A 19,577-nucleotide genomic window follows, 5' to 3' on the forward strand; every position below is an offset into this window, starting at 1 on the left:
CTGGAAAATACTTGCAAAAACTGGGATTTGAACTGATTCTTGAAGGAAACCAGTAAGTGGAGGTAAGAAAGAAGATCTTTACAGATATGAAGAACAGTCACTGGAAAGGGAGTTTGGAGATGGAGTATGCAAAAACAGTAAGAAGGCTAAGTAAAGTTCATGTATGGGAAAAGATAGAAGATTAGAAAGAGGATGTTACAAGGTTGTGAAGGGTTTTAAATGAAAAACAGAACATTTTCTATTTGATCATGGAATTTACTGAGTAGGGGATAATACAGGGAGACTAATGCTTTAGAAAAATCATTCTGACAACTGGGTAAAGAGACATGTAAGGCAGGAAAAAGACCATTGCAATAATACTGGCAATCAGTGATTAGAACATGCACCAGGGTGGTGGCAGTATGAATGAAAAGAAGTGTATGAGTGAGAGAGAAGTTATGAATAACAAAATCTAGCACCAAAGGGGCAGCTAGGTGGCAAAATGTATAGAGCACTGACCCTGGAGTCAGGAAGATCTGAATTCAAATCCAGACTCAGATACTTAATAAATGCCTACCTGTGTGATCTTGGGCAAGTCACTTAACCCCGTTGCCTTAAATAAAATAATTTTTTTTAAAAATCTGACAACAGATTGGATGTAGAGTGAATTCAAGAAAAAAGTTGAAGATAATGCCAAATTTAAGATCCTAGGAGACTAGGAAAATGGTGGTGCCTTCAATATTAAAAGGAAGTTTGAAAGACAGGGTTTTCTGGAGAGCTTTAAGAGGAAAAGATAAGTTCTGTTTTGGATGTGGTGGGTTTAAGATGGCTAAAAAACATTCAGTTTTGAGAATCAGAAGAGAGACCAGGAGACTAAGAGATTTGGAAATCAAGTGAATAGAGGTGAACATTGAACCAATTGGGAACTGATGAAATTATTAATCAAAATAGTATAGAGGGAGAAGAAAAGCTGTCTGAATCCCTAGAAATTATCCTGGTACTTGGTATGTCCTAGGTTACTTTCAGAGTTGTCAGTCATGATGTGAGAGGGAAGAACAAAGGCTGACAGTCCAAAAGCTTCACTGGTAGCTTTCTTAGTAAATAAAGGAACAAAGAAGACATTCAGGGAAGAGCCAAGATGATGTGTGAAGCAAGCATGCTCCCAGAGCTTTTCCCTACACAACTTTAAATGAAATCTCTAAACAGACATTAAAACCACAGATTCTACTAAAAAAAACTTCTAAACAAGTTTCAACTGCAGATTTCATGAAGGATCTTCATTGAAGGTCTGTCTCTTTGAGGGAAAAGAGAAAGTAAAACCCAGCTAGGCAGGAGAGTAGAAAGCCAGTGGGAAGGTTCTAGCCACAGTGTAGTCCAGGTCCCAGCAGTTAGACAACAGCACAAGTCCCAGCAACTAAATAGCAAGCCAACAGGGAAGGTCCCAACCTCAGTCAAAGTCTGAACCCTGGGAACACTGGGGCAAAAGACAGGACTAGGTTGGAAACAAACCGCTGCATGAGCAGATCCTGGACATGAAGGAGGAAACAAACCTCTGCATAGCCATCACCTGGGTTGCCTGGGCTATTACTTGGCCAATGATAAGCCAGGGACCAGACCCCAGTACAACCAAAAAAGGTCAGGATATCCCAGGAGCAAAGCTTAATAATCAAAATGAGCAAAAAAATAAAAAAAACTAAAGGAGAACTAACCATAGAAAGCTACCATGCAGATAACAATGATAAAAAAATGCCATCTCAGAAGAAGAAAGCAGTGACAAATGATATACATGGTAAGTCTCAAAAGAGTCCTAGAAGAGAACGAATTTAAAAACCAAAGAAGACAGGAAGAAAAAAAATGGAAAAAACAAATCAGAGCCATGCAGGAAAATTATGAAAAATTAATGAAATAAATCAACACCTTTAAAAAGTAAAAATAACCAACTGTAAAAAAGAATGTAACTCTTTAAAAAATAAAATTGACCAACTGGAAAGTGAATGCAACTCATCTAAAACTCAAATCAATCAACTGGAAAGGGAATGTAAATCAAGCAAAAAGTAAAACTAACCAACAGGAAAAAGAAACACAAAAGCTAAAGGAAGAAAATAAAACTCTAAAAATTAGAATTGGATGAGTCAAAACTAAGGAACTTAGGAGACACCAAGTTACCTTCAAATAAAATCAAAAGGCTGAAAAAAAAAACAAGCAATCTAGAAAATAGATCCAAGAGAGAAAATTTACAAATTATTGATCTACCAGAAAGCCTAGATCAAAAAAAAAAAAGAGCCTGGAAAATATTTTTCCAGAAATTATGAAGGAAAACTGTCCCAATATACAGATCAAGAAGACAAATTCATTCTTGAAAGAATACACAAAACACCTCCACAAAGAGACCTCTGGATAAAAACTCCAAAGACTATCATTGCCAAATTCCAGAATTGTCAAATAAAGGAGAAAATACGGCAAGTAGCCAAAAATTTTGAAACAATTTAAATACAAAAGAAGCTCAATCAGAATTACATAGAACTTATCAGTTCAACATTAAAGCCTGGAATATGATATTTCAGAGGGCAAAGGACCTTAGATATAACCAATAATTTACTACCCTGCAAAATTCAGCTTATTCTGTCAGGAGAAAAGATGGATGTTTAATGAAATAGAAGGCATCCAAATTTTCCTGATAAAAAGACCAGAACTGAACAGAGAATTCGATCATCAAATACAAGACTAAAGAGATACATAAAAAGGTAAACAGAAAGGGGTAGAAAAACAAATGTTTGTCATAAACATTAAATTGTAGGTTGTATCCAACATTACAATGGAAGATAACATTTGTAAACTATGAGAATTGTATTTCTCTTAGGATAGTTAAAAGATGGAATATAGTTGGAGAAATTGTACTTAGAGGATATGGATACTTTGTACTTCATTATCAAAGAAGATCAAAATGACATCACTATGTTTGAGACAAATTGCAGTGTGTTCAAATGTGACTGATCAGACCAATGGGAGCTCAGAATTCTCTACCACAGTTTGTGCACAAATAGTCCAGGTGAACATCTGGGATATTTACTCTAAACTTATGTATCTCATGTTTCCTCTGAGCTACTTTAAGTCTGCCTTGTGAATTGAGTTTAGCACTTTCTCTGATGAGGCAGTCCTCTCCCCATACTTAGAGAACTTAGAAGTTCTATCCATAATTAAATCAGAAATAATTTTACTGGATATCTAGAAGTTTGTAGTATAATGGGGCAGGGGATAAGAGCATACTTTAAAAGGTTGGACATAAAGAGATTAGGAAGTGATCTTATATTAATCCATACTTTATTTAATGAGAATTTTAGTATGATTGGGTGAGTTGCCAAAGGGACATTGAGAGAAGGTGTATCCAATACTTTGGTTGGGGAAGACTATAGGTCTATGATTGGGGTACTATAGAGATGGATGGAGAGAGTATACTTAAAGGAAATGGAAATGAAAACATCATGAAGAAATTTTGCTTTGACTGAAATTTCAGCTACAATTGGAGGGAGTATGCTGTCGGGGGAAGGGGGTGCTATAAATGGTTCATGAAATGATTGGCTTTGCAGGATGCTTTGGCTCTTGAGGATTGTGTGCCCATGGAAAGTACTTGAAAAGTGGGTAAGGTATAAAGTGAATGTGACTCATGATTCTTGAGAAGTATATTTCTAATGAGGGGAGGGTACTTAGTAACAAATAGGCAAGGATGCTTATCAGTCAATCAACCTTTAAAAATAGTACTTCTAGGGGTGGCTAGGTAGCACAGTGGATAAAGTACCAGCCCAGGAGTCAGGAGTACCTGGGTTCAAATCCGGTCTCAGACACTTAATAATTACCTAGCTGTGTGGCCTTGGGCAAGCCACTTAACCCTATTTGCCTTGCAAAAACCTAAAAAAAAATAGTACTTCTATCAGGTCAGATAAAAGGAGTATATTTTGACAAAGAGGATGGTAATATAAGACAGTTCAAACAATAAAGAACAGGGGGCACCTAGGTGGCACAGTGGATAAAGCATCAGCCCTGGAGTCAGGAGTACTTGGGTTCAAATCTGGTCTCAGACACTTAATAATTACCTAGCTGTGTGGCTTTGGGCAAGCCACTTAACCCCATTTTCCTTGTAAAAAAAATTTAAAAAAACATAAAAAGGATTATACTAGGAGAAGGCTAGTGCCTTCTAGACATTAGTAGATAAATAGCATCAGGTGGAGAGAAACAAAGACCTATTATAGTAGAGGGAAAGATGGGAGGGTTTGAACACTGAGTAAATCCTACTCAATAGATTTGACCCAGAGAGGGACTAGCATATGGTCCCAATTGGGTTTAAAAATCTATTCTAGGGCATCTAGGTGGTGCAGTGGATAAAGCACCAGCCCTGGAGTTAGGAGTAGCTGGGTCAAATCTGGTCTCAGACACTTAATAATTACCTAGCTGTGTGGCCTTGGGCAAGCCACTTAACCCCATTTGCCTTGCAAAAACCTAAAAAAAATCTATTCTATCCTACAGGGAAGTGGGAGGGTGGGGAGGAAGGCAAAGAAAAGGAAGAAGGGATTTATAAAAGGGAAGGTAAAGATAGATATAAGTGAAAGTAAACTTAAAATTGAAATTGAAAAGAAAAGTTAAAGGGGAAAGGGAGCAAAACATTGATGAGGAGGAATAAGAGGGAAGGAAAGAGAATAGTACAAACAGTGAAAGATATAAAGAGGGAAATACAGAATTAATAATATTAACTGTAAATGTTAATGGGATGAACTCTCCCATAAAACAGAAATGGATAGCAGAATGAATTAAAAATCTGAGTTCTACAATATATTGTATACAAGAATTATATTTGAAGCAGGAAGATACACACAGGGTAAAGGTAAAAGATCAGAGCAATATATTATGCTGCAGGGGGAATCAAAAAAATCAGGGATAGTGATCCTGATCTCAGACAAAGCAAAAGCAAAAATAGATCTCATTAAAAGAGGTGAGGAAAGAAACTACATCTTCTTAAAAGGCACCAGAAGCAATGAAGTTATATCATTATTAAAAATATATGCACCTAGAGATAGACTGTCCAAATTCAAACTCTCTCTCTCTCTCTCTCTCTCTCTCTCTCTCTCTCTCTTAGAACTAGACAAATCTAATCACAAAATAAACAAGAAGAAAGTTAAGGAGGTGAATAAAATCTTAGAACACTTATGTGTGATAGAACTCTGGAGAAAACTTCATGGGGATAGAAAAGAATCTACCTTTTTCTTTGGAGTATATGGCACCTATACCAAAACTGATCATGTACTATGGTATATAAAAAAAACCTTACTGTCAAACACAGCAAGGCAAAAATAATAAATGCATACTTTTTAGATCATAGTGCAATAAAAATTACATGTAATTAAGGGCCATGGCAAGATAAACCAAAAATTAATTGGAAACTAAATAACTTAAAGGACTGAGTGGATCAAAAAACAAATCATAGAAATAATCAATCATTTCCTCCAACAAAATGATAACAATGAGACATACCAAATTTATGAGATGCAGCCAAAGCAGGTTTTACTGGAAATTTCATATTTCTAAATGTTTAGGTGAATAAAATAGAGGAAGAGGAGATCAATGAATTGGGTATGCAACTTAAAAAAAAACTAGAAAAAGAACAAATTAAAGATCTCCAATTAAATACCAATTTATAAATTCTGAAAAATCAAAGGAGAGATTAATAAAATTGAAAGCAAGAAAACCTTTTATCTAATAAACAAAACTAAGAGTTGGTTTATGGAAAAAAATAAAATAGATAAACCTTTGGTTAATCTGATTTTTAAAAATAGAAAGAATACCAAATTACCTGAATGAAAAAAAGGAAAAGGGTGAATTCACCACCAATGAGGAAAAAATTAAAGAGATAATACAGAGCTTTTCTTCCCAACTGTTTGCTAATAAAATTGATAGCCTGAATGAAATGTTTGAATATTTATAAAAATGCCGCCAGCCAGATTAACAGAAGAGGAAATAAAGAACTAAAATAACACTATTTCAGAAAAAGAAATTAGAGAAACCATCATTAATTTCGCTAAGAAAAAGTCTCCAGGTCCAGATGGATTTAAGAGTAAATTCTACTAAACATTTAAGGAAAAACTAATCCCAATTCTATATAAACTATTTTTTAAAATAGAAGAAGGAATTCAGAAAAATTCCTTTTGTGACATCAATATGGTGTTGATATGTAAACCAGAAAGCATCAAAACAAAAAAAGTTATAGACCAATCTCCCTAATGAACATTGATGCAAAAATCTTAAATAAAATTTTATCAAAGAGATTACAGTAAGTTATTACCAGGATATTGCACCAAGATAAGGTAGGATTTATAACAGGTAGGCAGGGAGGGTTCAATATTAGGAAAATATTCAACATAATTGATAATATCAATAACAAACCAACAGAAGTTATATGATTATCTCAATAGATGCTGAAAAGCCTTTGACAAAATATAATATCCATTTCTATTAAAAAACACTAGAGAGTATAAGAAGTATTAATAAATATTAAAATAATAAGCAGTATCTAAAGCCATCAACTATGCAATGGGAATAAACTAGAAGCATTTCCAATAAGACTGAAAGATAACAAGGATTCCCATTATCACCATTATCACCAACATAGTATTAGAAATGTTAGATTTACATTTCTGAGGTAGCACCTCACACTTCTCAGACTGGCCAATATGACCAGAAAAGACTATGATCAATGTTGGAAGGAATGTGGGAAATCTCAGACACTAATACATTGCTGTGGAGCTGTGAACTCATCCAACCTTTCTGGAAAGCAATTTGGAATTAAGCCCAAAGGACAACAAAAATGTACATACCCCTTGATCCAGCATTACCACTATTAGGTCTATACCCTGAAAAGATCATGAAAAAAAGGGTAAAAAACATCACTTGCACAAAAATATTCATAGCAGCTCTGTTTGTGGTGGCAAAGAATTGGAAATTGAGTGTATGTCCATCATTTGGGGAATGGCTTAACAAACTATGGTATATGTATGTCATGGAACACTATTGTTCTATTAGAAAACAGGGGGAATGGGAATTCAGGGAAGCCTGGAAGGATTTGCGTGAATTGATACTGAGTGAGATGAGCAGAACCAGAAAAACATTGTACACTCTAACAGTAACATAGGGGTGATGATCAACCTTAATGAACTTGCTCATACCAATAGGGCAACAATCAAGCACAATTTTGGGGTGTCTGCAATGGAGAATGCCATTTGTATCCTGAGAAAGAATTATGAAGTTTGAACAAAGACCAAAGACTATTGCCTTTAATTTTTTTTTTAGGTTTTTGCAAGGCAAATGGGGTTAAGTGGCTTGCCCAAGGCCACACAGCTAGGTAATGATTAAGTGTCTGAGACCGGATTTGAACCCAGGTACTCCTGACTCCAGGGCGGTGCTTTATCCACTGTGCCACCTAGCCTCCCCTATTACCTTTAATTTTTCAAAAAATGTTATCTTATGTAATTTTGCTATCTTTTATAATTTATTTTATTTTCATTAAGGATATGATTTCTCTCTCATCACATTCAATTTAGATCAATGTATACCATGGAAACAATTTAAATACTAACAAACTGCCTTTTGTGGGGGGTGGGGGGAGGAAGCAAGATTAGGTGGAAAGTTGTAAAATTCAAAATAAATAAAATCTTCCAAAAAAATCTCTTGTACAAAAATATTCATAGTGGCCCTGTCTGTGGTGGCAAAGAATTGGAAACTGAGTGACTGTCCATCAATTAGGAAATGGGTGAATAAATTGTGGAATGTTTGTCATGGAACAAATTAGAATCCAGGATGGGAATTCAGAGAAGCCGAGAGGGATTCACAGAAACTGATGCTGAGTGGGATGAGCAGAACCAAAAGAACATTGTACACCCTAACAGCAACATATCTTATTATGTAATTTTTCTATCTCTTATATTTTACTTTTTCCCCAAGGGTATGATTTCTCTCTCAACACATTCAGTTTTGATCAATGTATACCATGGAAACATTGTGAAGACTAACAAACTGCCTTCTGTGGGGGTGGGGGGAGGGGAAACGAGATGGGGGGAAAAATTGTAAAATTCAAAAAACTAAAAAAATGAAGAAACACAACAATATAGAAACAAAAAAAGAAATGTTAGCTTTAGCAATAAGAGAAGAAAAAGAAATTGAAGAAATTAGAATTGGCAATAAGGAAGCAAAGTTTTAACTCTTGCAAATGATATTATGGCATATTTAGAGAACCCTAGAAAATCATCTAAAAATATTATTTGAAACAATTAACAAATTCAGAAAAGTAGCAGGATATATAATAAACTCACATAAACCATCAGCATTCCAGGAACGGGGAGCACCGGGAGAGGGCGCAGCTCATTGCTGCCAAAACGGTCCAGATGCCAGAAATGATCATGGCCTGGGGGCAGCAACAACGGGAACTCTGGGAGAAGACACAGGCAGAAAAGGCCCAAAGGGCTTGGCTACAGGCCCAGGCACAGGAGAAGTTCGGCTCTGATGTGGACTCGAGAAGCTCCCACTTCCAGAAGTTGCTCCAGGAGCTGGAGAAGCAGGACTGCAAGTGTCTCAAACAGCAGAAGCAGAAGAAGAAGGAGGCAGCAAGAATGGCCTCCCTGCAGCCAGCAGCCGAGGCCACCAAGGGCCCCAGGCTGGAGGGGCATTTTGACCCGGGCAGGGAAGCCCAGACAGCAAGCAGGCTGAACCCCCATCCAATAAAACTTAGTGCCCAGGCAAAAAAAAAAAAAATCATCAGCATTTCTATATATGAACAACAAAGCCCAAGGGCAAAAGATATAAAGAAAAATTCCATTTATGTAACTGCAGACACAAAACAGAATTGGGAATCTACCTCCCAAGAGTAAAGCCAGAAATTAAATGAATACAATTACAAAACACTTTTCACAAATAAAAGCAGATCCAAACAACCGGAAAAAATTTCAATTGCTCATGGATAAGTCAAGTTAATATAATGACAATTTGGGTGTAGCTAAGTGGTGCAGTGTATAGGGCACCCACCCTGGAGTCAGGAGGATCAGAGTTCAAAATCTGACTTCAGGCACTTAATAGTTGCCTAGGTGTGTAACCTTGGGCAAGTCACTTTAACCTCATTGCCTTAAATAAATAAAATTTAAAAAAAAAACACCTCTCCTCAGTTCAGTTGCTCACCTTCCTTTAGGAGGTCAGCCTGTTCTTAGATAAGAAGTCACTATTAAAAAAATTGATGGGAAAACTGGAAAATTGTAAGGCACAAACTAGGCATAGACCCATATCTCACACCCTATTCAAAATTAAGGTCAAAGTAGATACAGGGTTTAGACATAAAGGGTGATACCACAGACCAATTAATATATCAAAAGATACTTTATCAGATCTATGAAAGGGAAGAAATTTATGACCAAGCAAGGAATAGTGTACATTAGAAATTGTTAAAATAGATGATTTTGACTGCATTAAATAAAAAAAAAGGTATTTGCACTAATAAAGCCAATGCTGACAAGATTAGAAGGAAAGCAGAAAACTGGGAAACAAATTTCTGATAAAAGTCTCATTTCTAAAATATATAGAGAATTGAATCAAATTTATAGGGTTATAAGTCATTCCCCAATTGATAAATGGTCAAAGGAAACGAATGGACAGGTTTTTTGGTTTTTTATTTATTTTTTTGATTAATTAATTTATTTTGAATTTTACAATTTTTGCCCTAATCTTGCTTCTCTCCCCTCCATAGAAGGCAGTCTGTTCATCTTTATATTGTTTCCATGGTATACATTGAGATAAGTTAAATGTGATGAGAGAGAAATCATATCCTTAATGAAAAAAAAATTATAAAAGATAGCAAAATTACATAAGATAAAAAGGGTTTTTTTTTTGGTCTATGTTCAAATTCCACAATTCTTTCTCTGGATACAGATGGTATTCTCCATCACAGATAGCCCCAAATTGTCCCTAATTGTTGCACTGATGGAATAAGCAAGACCATCAAGATTGATCATCACCCCCCATGTTGCTGTTAGGGTGTACAGTGTTTTTTCTGGTTCTGCTCATCTCACTCAGCATCAGTTCATGCAAATCCCTCCAGGCTTCCCTGAATTCCCATCCCTCCTGGTTTCTAATAGAACAATAGTGTTCCATGACATACATGTACCATAGTTTGCTAAGCCATTCCCCAATTGATGGACATACACTCAATTTCCAATTCTTTGCCACCACAAACAGGGCTGCTATGAATATTTTTGAACAAGTAATGTTTTTACCCTTTTTCATAATCTCTTCAGGGTATAGACCCAGTAGTGGCAATGCTGGATCAAAAGGTATGCATATTTTTGTTGTCCTTTGGGGTTAATTCCAAATTGCTTTCCAGAAAGGTTGGATGAATTCACAGCTCCAACAACAATGTATTAGTGTTCCAGATTTCCCTCATCCCTTCCAACATTTCTGGCCATATTGGCCAGTCTGAGAGGTGTGAGATGGTACCTCAAAGATGCTTTAACTTGCATTTCTCTAATAAGTAGTGATTTAGAGCAATTTTTTCATATGACCATGGATCACTTTGATTTCCTCATCTGTAAATTGTCTTTGCATATCCTTTGACCATTTGTCAATTGGGGAATGGCTTGATTTTTTTTTAATTTATGAACAGGTTTTAAAAGAAATTAAAGCTATATAAAATCATATGAAAAATTGCTCCAAATCATTAGAGAAATGCAAATTAAAAAAACTAAAAGTTATCACCTCACACCTATCAAATTGATCAGAATGACAAAAAGGGGGAAACAATCAATATTGGAGAGGCTATGAAAGAATTGAGACATTAATGCACTGTGGTGGGATTGTCAATTAATCCAACCATTCTGGAAAGTAATATGAAACTATGCCCAAGGAACAATAAAATATGCCCAAAGAGCAATAAAACTTATTATACCCTTAGAGTCAGTAATACCAACACTAGACCTATATCTAGAAGAAATCATAAAAAATGGGAAAAGTCCCACATATTTCAAAATATTTATAACAGTTCTTTTTTGTAGTGTCAAAGAACTGGTTATTGAAGGAATGTCCATCAATAGGGGAATGGTTGAACAAGTTATAGTATATGAATGTTATGGAGGACTCTTATTCTATAAGAAACCATAAATGGTCAGACTCTAGAGAAGCATGAAATGACTTACACAAACTGAAGTTGAATGAGTAAAACCAAGAAAACATTGTACACATTAACAATAACACTATGAGTTGATGAAACTTAATAAATACAGCTCCCCTCAGCAGTTCAGAGAGCTAGGACAACCCTAGCAGACCCATTATGGGCAAGGACATCCACATCCAGTTGAAGAAAACCAACTACAGAATCTGAATGAATACTGTGTTCATTTTTTTAAAAATTTCTCTTATGTTTTTCATTCCTATCCCATGGTTTTCTTTCTTTTCCCTTAGTCCTCATACAAAAAATGGCTAATATGAAGCACGTGAAGCACAAATATACATGCAGGGGAAGCTAGGTGGTGCAGTGGATAGAGCACTAGCTCTAGAATCAGGAGAATATGAGTTCAAATGTGACCTCAGACAGTTAATAATTACATAGCTGTGTGACTTTGGGCAAGTTACTTAATCCTATTGCCTTGCAAAAACCTAAATGAATAAATGAATAATTAAATGAATACATGAATGAATAGATAGATAGATAGATAGATAGATAGATAGATAGATAGATAGATAGATAGATAGATGTAAATGTACAAGATTCACTAGATTTTTTTGCCACTGAGTGGAATGGGAGGGTAGAAGAAAATCATGTAACTTATAAATATGTATATGGATAAAGGTTGAAAAACTTTCATAACATAAACAGAAAAATAAAATAAAAATACCCACAGAACCAAAAAAAAAAAGGAAATAGATGAACAAGGAGAGAACACAGAAAAATAAATTATGCAAGATGAAAAGATATAAATGGCCTTATATAGGCCGATTCTCATGCCTAGAATGAATTTTCTCCCTACCTTCATATCTTAGACTCTTTAGGTGCTTTCAAAGCTCAACTCATATGTTGTCTCTTCTTGTAACCTAAATTATCTCAAACTTGAACCCCTGAGCTATTAGTGACCTCTTCCCCCCCCAAAAAAAATATAGATACATCAATATACGTGTATGTTTACACATATGCTTATGTGTATATATTTACACACATACATTTATGCATGTACTTTTTAAATCATAGACCTATGTTTCTGTCCTATAAAATATATGTTCCTTAAGAAAAATCCATGTTTTTCATTTTGTTTTTGTATCCCAGGAGCCCAGCAGAGTCTTTTGCATATAATTGGCAGGTAAAAAAGTTGAAAAGATCTGTTATACGTATAGGTAGAAAACAAAATAGTAAGATTATTTTCATTGTAACACATTTAAGTTGGCTTTTGACCCAGGTTTGTAGGGAATATAGAATCACACAATCTCACCACCAGAAGCAACCCCAAAGGACTCTGAAAACAAGTGAAACCTGAGCATACCTCTACTGCATTACTAATAAGAAAACCTTTAATGAGAAGGAAAATACTGCCTCCCATTTTACTTATGGACAATTCTAATTGTTGCAAAGTTTTCCCCTATATTGGTTTGACACATCTATCTCTGTAAATCTTCCATCCAAGGCTCCTGGTACTGCCCTATAATGCAAAGTAGAACAAATTTCTTACACAACAACCTTTCAAATAAATCATCTCTTTTACATTTTCTTTAATCATTTCTTATATAGCATAATCTCAAAATCTTTCATCATTAAATATTCTCCAGCTTATCATTATTCTTCTTGAAATGTAGTTAATGTAGCCTAGTTTTGCATTACTTTTTTTTAGCTGTCATATCATATTGTGGGGGCTTATTGAGCTAGCAGACCTTTTCTCAGATCTGCTTATGAAGTCCAATACTTTTAACTTATACTTACAGAATTAATTTTTTGAACCCAAATGTAATATTTAACATTTATTCCTCTTAAATTTCATCTCACCTCTCAAAACAGACAGTAGATCTAGAGTTTGAAGAGATCTTAGAAATAATTCACTCCAACCCTCTTATTTTACAAATAAGGAAACTGAGATCTATAGACGTTAAATATCCTGCTCCCTATTGTATGCTTAATAAGGGGTCTTGAGCATGGGTCCTATTACTGACCTCTGGGCTGTGACACTTCCCAAGATTTCTTTGTATCCTATCATTAATCATCTTAGCTATGCTCCCACGGTTTTGTAGTATCTCAAAGAATGATAACTTATGTAATATCTGACTTCATGCAAGTCATTGAGAAAAAGTACAATTGTGACCATGTCATTCACTCACTTAAGAAATGCCAGTAAATTCCAAAAAATTACTTTAATGAGTTAGAAAAAAAAATTGTAAGTAAATTCATATGGAGAAATGAAAAGTCAAGAATTGCCAGGAGCCAAATGAAAAAAGTGCAAAAGAAGGTGGCTTAGCTGTACCTGATCTAAAATTATATTGTAAAGCATCAGTCATCAAAGCTGTTTGGTATTGGCTAAGAAATAGAATGGTGGACCAGTGCAATAGACTAGGTGTAAAAGCAGGAGATGATTATAGTAATCTGCTGTTTGATAAACCCAAAGAGTCTGGCCATTGGGATAAAAACTCACTCTTTAATAAAAACTGCTGGGAAAATTGGAAGTTAGTATGGAAGAAACTTAGATTAGACCAACACCTCACACCCTTTACCAAGATAAGATCCAAATGGTTACAGGACATAGACATAAAAAACAATACTATAAGCAAATTAGAAGATCAAGGACTAGTCTACCTGTCAGATCTATGGAAAGGGGAACAGTTTATGACTAAGGAAGAGTTGGAGAACATCACCAAAAACCAATTAGATGATTTCAATTACATTAAATTAAAAAGCTTTTGCACAGATAAAAACAATGTAACCAAGATCAAAAAAAATGTAGTAAATTGGGAAACAATCTTTACAACTAATGATTCTGACAAAGGACTCATTTCTAAAATATACAGAGAACTGAGTCATATTTTTAAAGCAAAAAGCCATTCCCCAATTGACAAATGGTCGAAAGATATGCAAAGGCAATTTACAGATGAGGAGATCAAAGCAATCTATAGCCATATGAAAAAAATGCTCTAAATCATTAATTATTAGAGAAATGCAAATTAAAGCTTCTCTGGGGTAACATCTCACACCTCTCAGATTGGTCAATATGACCAGGAAGGATAATGATCATTGTTGGAAGGGTTGTAGGAAATCTGGGACACTATTACACTGTTGGTGGAGCTGTGAACTCATCCAACCCTTCTGGAGAGCTATTTGGAACTATGCCCAAAGGGCAATAAAAATGGGCATACCCTTTCACCCAGCAATACCACTACTGGGTCTATACCCTGAAGAGATGATGAAAAAGGGTAAAAACATTACTTGTACAAAAATATTTATAGCAGCCCTGTTTGTGGTGGCAAAGAATTGGAAATCCAGTAAATGTCCTTCAATTGGGGAATGGCTTAGCAAACTGTGGTATATGCATGTCATGGAACACTATTGTTCTATCAGAAACCAGGAGGGATGGGAATTCAGGGAAGCCTGGAGGGATTTGCATGAACTGATGCTGAGTGAGATGAGCAGAACCAGAAAAACACTGTACACCCTAACAGCAACATGGGAGTGATGTTCAACCTTGAAGGACTTGCTCATTCCATCAGTGCAACAATTGGGAACAATTTGGGGCTGTCTGCAAAGGAGTGTGCCATCTGTATCCAGATAAGGAGATGTGGAGTTTGAACAAAGTTCAAGGACTATTCCCTTTAATTTAGAAAAAAACAGATATCTTATTGTCTGATCTTGTTACCTCTTAGACTTCTCTTTTCTTCTTTAAGGATATGATTTCCCTCTCATCACACCCAATTTGGATCAAGGTACAACATGGAAACAAAGTAAAGACTGACAAATTGCTTTTCATGGTGGGGGGTAGGGAAGTAAGATTGGTGGGGAAATTGTAAAACTCAAATAATATCTTTAATAAAAATAAATTTTAAAAAAATTTTAAAAATTTTAAAAAAAGAAATGTCAGTAGATTCTCAGGGGAAAAAGTCATGCTCCATTATCTTACATTTAAAGTCCTTTATAATATTTTTCTAACATGTTTATGAAAGGTCACATTATTCTCTATCATGCACTCTGTCTCTAGAGTTGGAGAACATGAATTCACATCTTGCTTCTGATGCTTGCTACCTACTTGGGTAAGCTACTTAACTTTCCTGGGTCTTAACTTTCTCATCTGTAAATTGAAGGGATTAGACTAGATAAATTCTAAGTAAATTTGTCAGTTTTAATCATAAGATCATATGATCATATGAACTTTGTGATCAAAACTGGCCAATTTCCTGTTACTGATATGCTATTACCCAGGCTCCAGTCCTTTCCCTAGTCCATTCTCCAAACCTGGAACTCTTTCCTTTTTTCATGCCTACCTCACAGAAATTCTTTAAAAGAACAATTCAGGTGTCACATCTTAGCAAATATCTTTCCTGACTCCCCCAATTGTTAGTGCTCTCTATTATGAGCTTGGGATGTTTTAGATTTACCCAGTTTATAGGTTTTTGCTTATTTTTCTGCTTCAGTAAATAAAGCATAGAAGAGTCAGGATTTTTTCTTTTTGCAAATGGTTTCCACATGCTAACAATTCTGAAAGTAAATTAAACACTGCAGTGTATTAAAACAGCATATTTTGAATTTAGTATTCCAGTTGTAAAAATTATCCAAACATGATTCTCATGTTTATAGCAATTTAAAGATATGTGTAACTGTATGTATATATATATATATATGTATATATATATATATATATATATATATATATATATATATCCATTTAGTTGAAATAAGAGAGAGAGAGAGAAAAAAAGGGACAGGACAAAACAAAAACAAAATGTTTCAGTGTGGAAGGAGTCTGGAATTGTATCATACATCTGTGTTTCCTTAATACTCTAATTCTTATGTACTTAGACAGGTACCACATTCCAGCATGAAATTAACACATCTGGGCAACAGAGAATTTCAGTTCCCTCTGCTATCATCTCCTGCCTTTTGGAACAAAACTATAAGAATGACAAGAATCTACATGACTTATGCCAGACTGATTCAAAAGTCATCTTATTCTAATGTCATGGCATGAGAGCTCAGGAAGGAGTTGGAGTTCCAGACATATGGATTTTTATAATCTGGAACCACCTACCAAGAGTTTTTCCTCCAGATCTTCTCAGTTATCTCAGTGACCACTAAACCTATTCAGAGAAGAATAAATTCTTCATTTATTCCTAGGGCATTCATACTGATTTACGAATTTTAAAACAGCTCATATCTTTCCATTCTCACCCATCCAGTCCTCTTTCTGTCATGTTGCAACATCACCACCATGATGTACACGAATGTCCTGGAAGATGCTCTCAAAAGCTTCACTGATTCAGAGAAGTAAGGAAAATGTCAGGTTTTACTAGGTCATGCTCTTAAAATAATTGCTTGGTTCTTAACTGTGATGATGAAGCATGATCTCATTGGCAAATTTGAAGTCATTGATGATCATAGAGCAAGAAAAATTGTTATAAACTTCTCAGGCAGACTAAGCAAGTGTGATGTAATCAGCCTTTAATTTGATATTCAACTGAAAGATCTGGGGAAAAATGGAAGAATAATGTGCTACCACCCTGTCAGTTTGGGTTCCTTCATCATGGAGTGCCTGGGGAGCAAGATAAAAACACACAGGAGGAAAAATTCTGTTGTTCTTTTTCTAAAGGTCTAAATACTCACGCAAATAAAATGCTCCATTGGGAGAAAAATAGAATTTTAAAACAATTATCATGATGGGAAGTCAGTCCCTGTCATACAAATAACATCAGTAGCTATCATTTATATAGCACTTTAAGTTTTATAAAGCTTTTAGAATATATGTAAGTCCCAGATTCCACATCAGCATAGAGAGGATTCTACCATCCAACTATGTGGACAGTAGCAGAAGAAAGTAGGAAGAGCCTACTTCCAAAGTCTCAGGGACCGAGAAGCCAATGGAGTTGAAGTCAATTCATCAATAGTCATTTATTAAGCACTTAACTTATGCTAGACTCTATAAAAACAAAAACAAAAACAAAAAAGGCAAAAACAATTCCTGCTCTCAAGGAATACACATTCTAATGATGAAAACAACCAACTACATAGAAACTATACACAAATCAGACAAAGTAATGAGGGAAGACTTTTTCCTAACATCCCAAATTAGAACTCTGAAAACATTTTCCCATGGAAATTTTTCCCCATTATTCAATAGAAACAACTTCTAGGTTTCTGTGAAATTCTGCCCCTTTGAGTTTCTATACTCTCCATTATTCCATCTTTCAGAAAATGGGTGAAGTAGCCAGAATAGAGAACAAGATTGGAGTGAAACCAAAAAGGCTGCTATTCACCTCATCAAATGGAAGGAAAGAAAAAGATTGCAAAATGAAATGAAAGAACACAGAGGAATGTCTTAAATCCCTACCCACTCCTGCCAATCAAGTGCATTCACCTACATTACTTTTGGTTATAATCCAAAGTTGCTCATTAGTTCCCCCTACAAAAGTGAAGCAATATTTTTGCCAGCAAGTCAGTTTTTACCTGAAAGAGATCTGAAAGAGAAGTTCATATGACATGCTGTTAAATCACAATTTTAAATTTAAGTGAAATCTACATCATTCTTAAAAAAAAGTCATACTTTCCCTATGTGACTTCATGAGAACCATCCTGAACTTAACAGAACCAAGGAGGAAAGGGGCAGATTCTTTTATATCTTCATTCCCTTTTAAAAGATTGTCCGTTGTTATCTAGGATACTGTCAAACATAGCAGATCTGAGGAGGTCCCTCATTACAAGGTGGGGTGTAGGAAGTATTATTTCTTTGAAATTGTGACTACCCACTGAAAATGTCTTTGAATTGAGGGGAAGAGAATATTAGTGGCTACTGCTCCATAATTAACCAGGTTAGCAAGTCCCAATTTATGTCTTCCTGTGAAAAATTTATATAAGCAGCAAAGAATAATCTGGGATTTTTTTCATTGAATTTAGTACCGTCTCTTTATGTGAAAATAATCAAGAATCAATTTCTCAACACCTCAAAATTACAGTTGGATAGTTAACCTATAGAATATATTCATCAGTACATAAATCTTGGCTAGGCACTATAATAGGCAATTGAGTAGAGTTCAAAATTTAATAGAGAAAACTGAGCTTGGCTGTCTTTGGGAAACTATACTTCTTTAATGATCCCAAACTTCTCCCTGAAAACAAAGGTCCATCATTTTAACACTTCATTGTTATGGGATATTACATATAGTCTAGGAAAAATTGATGCTGAAAATTACTGAGAGGGCAACAAAGAGGCTACAATGTATTACAAATGAAGAATTACTCAGAAGATATAGCATAACAGATAATATCAGAGAAATAAAATCCCAGAGAGGGAAAAAGACCACATAGCAAAAATAAGGGACAACTGATAGATAGCCTCAGTCCTCCATTAGTATTTATACAATGTGAAAAGAGTTAGAAAAAGATCCCCAACATATTAGGCAGAGTTCCTTTGGCACACTTAGGAAAAGTCATGGACATGAGTTGCGCAGGTTAGGCATATATAGATGGGTTACAAATCTGCACTAGAGGAGGAAGTAACCTGTAACAGGCCATGTATTATTATTGAGGAGGTAATATTGGAATTCTATAATGCTTAATCTACAAGGAGCTTAGAAATCATCTAATCCCCTCACAAATCAGGTCAAGACAAATGGAAAGGGTTTGTCTAAAGCAAGTTACTTGCAGAACCCTGGTGTATTGACTATAATAAGCTCTTTACTATTACTTTAACCAATTATTAAAAGTTTCAAAAAATAGCAGCTAAAGAAAAGGGTTAAAGCCTATGACAAATTTTTCCTGAACAATAAAAAAATGGAAAAGTATATTTATAATTATTTATTTTCTCTTTCACCTTCCTTCTCTGGGTTTATTAATTGGACAGAATAAGATAAATTCATGTGAAAATATGCTTAAAGATAATTTTAGAAAATACATCATATAAGTAGTCCTTTTTTAAAAAAAAGTCAAAGCAAACCTTATCATTTGTAGATATAGTGCACTTGAGGGGCAGAATTAAATAATTAATCCTTCAGAACTTAAAACTTTTAAATATCTTGATTTTTGGTTTTTACAGAAAAATGTTTCTATTGCTGTGTCCTTCAAAAATAATAATTTATGAGCTTCCTTCTGTGGGTTGTAGACTTTTAATTGCATTTGTTTAACAGACTAGATGCATAAAGAAGTCACAGGAAAAAATGGCACTTGTGCTATTATTGAACTATTTCCACTCAGAGTTTTACATTTTGCAATTCTTGGCTTGCTCATCAAAAGCAATCATGCTGAGATGAAGAAACTGTAGGAAGCACTTTAGACTCCTTAGTGCTTCCTGGACTATTTAGAAACTGCGATTAAGGAATTTATTAAGATGTTATCAGAGAAAATA

The 19,577-nt window shown here is 35.0% G+C and overlaps 1 pseudogene; it reads left to right on the top strand.

Annotated features, from left to right (window-relative positions):
• LOC141494224 (large ribosomal subunit protein mL64-like) overlaps window positions 1-8,749 on the top strand; it is a 43,242-nt pseudogene extending 34,493 nt beyond the window's left edge.
• The last annotated feature ends 10,828 nt before the right edge of the window (window positions 8,750-19,577 follow it).

The sequence above is a fragment of the Macrotis lagotis genome, chromosome 7 (assembly GCF_037893015.1).
Source record: "Macrotis lagotis isolate mMagLag1 chromosome 7, bilby.v1.9.chrom.fasta, whole genome shotgun sequence".
NCBI lineage: Eukaryota > Metazoa > Chordata > Mammalia > Peramelemorphia > Peramelidae > Macrotis > Macrotis lagotis.